The sequence below is a fragment of the Piliocolobus tephrosceles genome, chromosome 3 (assembly GCF_002776525.5).
Source record: "Piliocolobus tephrosceles isolate RC106 chromosome 3, ASM277652v3, whole genome shotgun sequence".
NCBI classification, from domain to species: domain Eukaryota; kingdom Metazoa; phylum Chordata; class Mammalia; order Primates; family Cercopithecidae; genus Piliocolobus; species Piliocolobus tephrosceles.
The window spans coordinates 135,043,357-135,049,356 of NC_045436.1; the positions used below are offsets into that span (position 1 = coordinate 135,043,357).

Genomic DNA, 6,000 nt, shown 5'->3' on the forward strand with positions numbered 1-6,000 from the left:
TTATGTATCTGCATTTCACAGATAGTTTCACATGGAATTGAGTCTAGTCTTCCTCAGTTTCTTTTTCCCAATTGACTTTTTCACATCACTAAAAAGCAACTCAAACAATTCAACCATGCCATCTTTTTATATTAGATGATATGCCTGTGGATATCAACAGAAGTTTTTATTTCTAAGTATATTTTTTTCACATGCTTAGAGAAATCAAAGAGAGAAGATTATGTACGTTAAGTTATGCAGAGTTTAAAAAATAAAAATTTCTCCAGAAATGACAATAAAAATATATGGTAGTCACCTTCTCAACTTTGTCCTTCATTAACAATTCTTATGGGGATTACTCTCATTTGAAAAAATAAAAGTATTAGAAGGGAATAAAGTATGTAAGTATATCTGTTTCTTTTATTTTCATGTTTTATATGTTTAAATAAAACAATATCTTTCCGTATTATAGTTTTAAATCTTCACTGTAGCAGATGCATTTGGAATTTCCTCCCATATTTATTAATATAATTAGTATATGTAGCTCCTGAAGTTTTTAGCCTTTTTGTAATAGTTAACAGTACTTATTGGATACCCAGTGTTTGTGGGTCAATGTGGGAAGAAAATGGAAAGTTCTAGACTTTTGTCTATTTTGTGTGTTTACACATACAATAAAAACATAGGCCTAAAGACTTGCAGCTCTACAAACCCAGACGTAATGTGATTGGAAACACATTTAGCTGTTCAGAGAGCCATTCAGAAGTTAATTATTAAGGATTTACTGTGAGTCTTACTCTAGGTTAACTAACAAGAAGGACATAAAATAATATATTATTCTTCGAACACTCTTTTTGTTGGGGAGTCATGATTTATACCCGATCATAATTTGAAAACAATAGAAATGATTTGAAGTAAAGATTAATGTATCTGCTATGGAGTATAATTTCTACAAGTAAAGTATCAAGTTAATATAGTCTTTGTAGATCAATGTAGACCTTGAGGAAGTGGCAGTGCTTTAAGTCTTGAATGACTTAGAAAAGAGGAGGGGGTTGATGTGAACCAAAGAATATAAACAAAAAATGGTCAGGGCCCGATGTCAATGAGAGATGACCTCATTGGACCACTTCTGTCATCTGCTCTGTTCACATTTTTTGGGTTATGATGAGCTAGGTACACTTCCAAGCATTTTACATTTGGGAAATCATTTTAAGTTTTACAGTATCCTGATAAGGTAGATTTTATTATTCCCCTATTTTATAGGTAAGGAAACTGAGGCAAAGATATACTAAGTAACAGAGTTAGTGGGAGGTAGAGCTAGAAATGAGTCCAGAATGTTTGATTTTAGGCCAGGCGCAATGGCTCATGCCTGTAATCCCAGCACTTTGGGAGACCGAGGCTGGTGGATCACCTGAGGTCAGGAGTTTGAGACCAACATGGCCAATGTGGTGAAACCCTGTCTCTACTAAAAATACAAAAATTAGCCGGGCATGGTGGCAGGTGCCTATTATCCCAGCTACTTGGGAGGCTGAGGCACAAGAATATCTTGAACCCGGGAGGCGGAGGTTGCAGTGAGCTGAGATCCTGCCATAGCACTCCAGCCTGGGCAACAGAATGAGACTCTATCTCAGGAAAAAAGAAAAAAAGTTTGACTTTAGAGCCACTGTCTTAACTTCTATGCTATCTATGTGAAGGGTCCAGAGAAGAGCTTGGCTCTTGAATAGATTTAAAGAGATGAGAGACAAAAATAAAGTTACTCTTTGAGTTGATTTGGGAGTCCTATGTTTTCAACATAGTGATTATACAAACAATGGAAATCAATTTTAGCTAATTTAAGCAATAAAGGGTTATTAAAGGGTATTGGGTAGCTAAAAGAGTGAAAGGAAGGATTATTAATCAGATTTTTGAAAGGACAAAATAGTTCTAGGAATGTAGGAAGCAGAGGCTCAGGAAAAGCCTCTTTAAGGCATTGACATTAGAGAGACTGAATTTTAACTGTTTTCTTCGAATCCTTCATAAGATTCAGATTCTGGGGGAAATGGTAAGATTGGATTTTCTTGGCCTTTGTGCCCACTTTTTGCTCAGTGTGGGTTGGGAGCTCTTTATACTGACTAGAATTACGCTAATATCATATGGCATGGCAGAGGGGTGGTTCTTCAAAGGAAAATGGAAGCACTTATCAGAAGATGGGGGAACAGACACTGAACATGCAAAAGTAGTAGATGCCCCTTAATACTAGCACACACTTATAGAGCACTTTTTGTATAACAGGCATCATTCTGAGCACTTAGTATGTATTAACTTATGTACTTCTCATGGTATCTCTACGAGGTGGATTCTCTTAGTGTCCCCCTTTATAGAAGAGGAAGGGACTTAAATAACATGCCTAAGGTAACGCATACAGTTAGATGTGGTGGAGGCCTATATTTGAACCCAGGCAGCCTGGCTCTAAAATTAGTGTTTACCGTTACCCTATGCCACTTCCACAGAAACCTAAGGTAATTACAAAAAGAATAAGTAAGCTCCCCAGAGGAGCTTGCTAAAAGAAAGAAGAGTTGAGTCCGTCATTGGACAGCAGGTAAAGAAGCAAATTCTTAGAAGTGTAGTAGAACAAACATAGGTATAAAAGTATCTCAGTCCTATAAGTAATGTTTTGATTATAGTCACTTTGTTTAACCTTGACTCCCCAGCACTGATTCTATTATAAGCTGAGACCAAGGCTAAGCCAATCTTGGAATCTCATTTTCCTTGGCAGTGATGCTTTAGAAATGGGCAAGTGACAAGAGATAAAGTCTTAGGGCTTCTTGGTCAGGTTTCTTTGCTACTGACAAGAGACTCAGTAGAAACGTGTCCATTTTTATTCTTCCAGATGTGACCACTATGTCAGACATAATTGAGTCTGATAACTGCTGCAGCTATCTTGCTCACATCTGCAAGTTAATGCTAACACGTGAAAGGTGGCCTTGCCAAGAGAACTACAGAGAGGAGCAGCTATAAGCTCCTTGATGCATGATATTTGGACATCATGTTGTATGGGAGAATATATTTCCTATTGTTTAAGCTAAATTTAGTTGCTGTTTTCTATCACTTGTAGACAAAGTCTTCATGATACATTTTTTACACCTCATTATTTCATCTTATAAAATGAGGGCATTGGCCTAAATGACTTCTAAGGCTTTTCTTGGGTTTAAAATAAAATTCCTTCCTAACTGAGGCCCTGCTGTGACTCAGCTCTGCCTGTCACTTCGGCTATGTTCATGTATACATATTTTGTCTCCATGGTCTTTGCCTTCATTGGTTGTCCTTTTCTTCTTATTAGACTAGGAATGAATGTTATCACAGAATATCATAGAATTTGAGTATGCCATTCAAAAATCACACCTGTAATCCCAGCACTTTGGGAGGCCAAGGTTGGTGGAACACTTGAGGTCAGGAGTTTGAGACCAGCCTGGTCAACATGGTGAAACCCCATCTCTACTTAAAAAAAAAAAAAAATACAAAAATTAGCCAGGCATGGTAGCCCATGCCTATAATCCCAGCTACTCAGGAAGCTGAGGCAGAAGAATCACATGAATCTGGGAGGTGGAGGTTGCACTGAGCCGAGATTGGGCCATAGCACTACAGCCTGGGCAATAGAGTGAGACCCTGTCTCAAAAAAAAAAAAAAAAAAAAAAAAAGTAGTATGGTCTTAAGTGTCAAAGATAAGTCTAGAGGGATATAAACAAAGAAGAAAGCTTTAGAGACAGCAATTTCGGTGACGTAGTGAAACTGGAAGTCAGGTTGTAAAAGATAAAGCAATAGGCGGTAAGAAAATTATAAACAAATAGAGGTCTAAAGCAATAATTGGGAGAAAAATACTAGTTTTTTTTCAATTGCTTGGAAGACTGAGGGAATTATGTTGGTTAATTTATCTGCAAAAGAAGAATTGAAATACATCACAGCTTTCCTAGCATAATTTATATGTCTATCAAAACAATAATAACTACTACCTTCGACCACACCTACCAGAAACTTCTCAATGAAATGAGAGTAAAGATAAAAAAGTTAGTACTAAAAGGCAAAACAAATGGGTGCTTGGCAACAAATATGCCTGCAATGGAAAAATCTTTAAAAAGCAATAAGCTTTGATAGTAAAAATTTATTTGCTAAGATAATTTCTATAAAAGGCTGTTTAGAATTATAGCAATTAAAGTTACTGCCAATGCAAATGAGAAACTGAGAATTTAAAATGCATTTTAACATGGCCTTCCAGTCCTTCTCTATTATTCTCTGGATTATGTGGGATATTTCAACGAGAAGTAGGCAGAATCTTTTCTGCTTTTATGTTTTCCTCCTGTTGAAATGGGTTTTTATTCTGTGCCCCGGCTCCACTATCTCTGACCGTTTTTAGGTCCTTAAACAACCTTCACCTGATGACCTACTTGCATTTACTACATCTGCACTTGGCGCTCCTGGCTCTGCGCTGACCCTGCACCTGCAGTGCTGCTGGTTCTGTTGGGTTCAGTATCTGCCTCTCCCATTGCTCCCTGCATGCCTCCCTGTGAAAGCCAAGACCTCACAATGGCCTACAATATTATGTGCCATCTAGTTTCCTGGTCCTCTCTGACTGCATCTCTTCTTTTCTTCTTTCCAGCCACATAAGCTTCCTTGCTGTTCTTCCAATAGGACGGGCTAGGTCCTGCCTCAGGGCTTTGGCTCTTAAAGTTTCCCCCACCCAGATCATTCTTCCTGCAGATATACACTTAAGCCCATTTCCCTTTTTCCTTCTTAGTGAGACCTTTGCTGTCCATCTTAGCTCTTCATGTCTTCCTTCCCTATTTCATTTTTTTTTCCTCCATGGCACTTATCACTTTCTAATATATTGATATTTATGTTGTATTTTGGTTTCTTCCTCTACTAGAGAGCTGTGGAGAGAACTCTCCTCTAGCGAGTCCACAAGAGCAGGGATATTTGTCTGATTTATTCACTGCTGTGTCCCCATTGCCAGGCACACCTGGCATTCAAGAGATATTTGTTGAATGAACACATGGCGATGGATGCTGCCAGGGCAGGATCGGTGAGTGAAGCAAGGCTACTTGACTAAGATAGAGAGAGTGAAGCCGGATGAGATCATAGGGATCTCTAGACTCTGTGAAATATTCTGAACACTGTCAATGGGTTAGTAAAAATATTTGCAAAAAAGGGGGGAACTATATTCACATTACCTTATGATACATTAAATATCTGGAGAATGTTTAAGACACTGATGACATTAGCTATCTCTTACACTGATGGCATTAGCTGCCTCTGTAGTGGAGTGCTGGGTGACTGGGGACACAATGAGAAGTTAGTCAAATGAATGAGGATGGAGGCAGGAGGGAGATTTCTTACTACAAATATCAGTTTGAGTATTTTGAATTTTCAATCATGTGAATGTTATCTGTTATTTAAAATAAATAGGCATTGGGTTTAAATAAAAACATGACTTCCTTCTTTTTTTTTTTTTTATTATACTTTAAGTTCTAGGGTACATGTGCATAACGTGCAGGTTTGTTACATATGTATACATGTGCCATGTTGGTGTGCTGCACCCATCAACTCGTCAGCACCCATCAATTCATCATTTATATCAGGTATAACTCCCCAATGCAATCCCTCCCCCCTACCCCCTCCCCATGTTAGGCCCCAGTGTGTGATGTTCCCCTTCCGGAGTCCAAGTGAACTCATTGTTCAGTTCCCACCTATGAGTGAGAACATGCGGTGTTTGGTTTTCTCTTCTTGTGATAGTTTGCTAAGAATGATGGTTTCCAGATGTATCCATGTCCCTACAAAGGATACAAACTCATCCTTTTTTATGGCTGCATAGTATTCCATGGTGTATATGTGCCACATTTTCTTAATCCAGTCTGTCACTGATGGACATTTGGGTTGATTCCAAGTCTTTGCTATTGTGAATAGTGCCGCAATAAACATACGTGTGCATGTGTCTTTGTAGTAGCATAATTTATAATCCTTTGGGTATATACCCAGTAGTGGGATGGCTGG

The 6,000-nt window shown here is 38.3% G+C and overlaps 1 protein-coding gene across 2 annotated transcripts in view; it reads left to right on the forward strand.

The window, feature by feature from the left end:
• Positions 1–6,000, forward strand: part of SCFD2 (sec1 family domain containing 2) — a 479,293-nt gene that overhangs the window by 14,465 nt on the left and 458,828 nt on the right. The window lies entirely within an intron of this gene.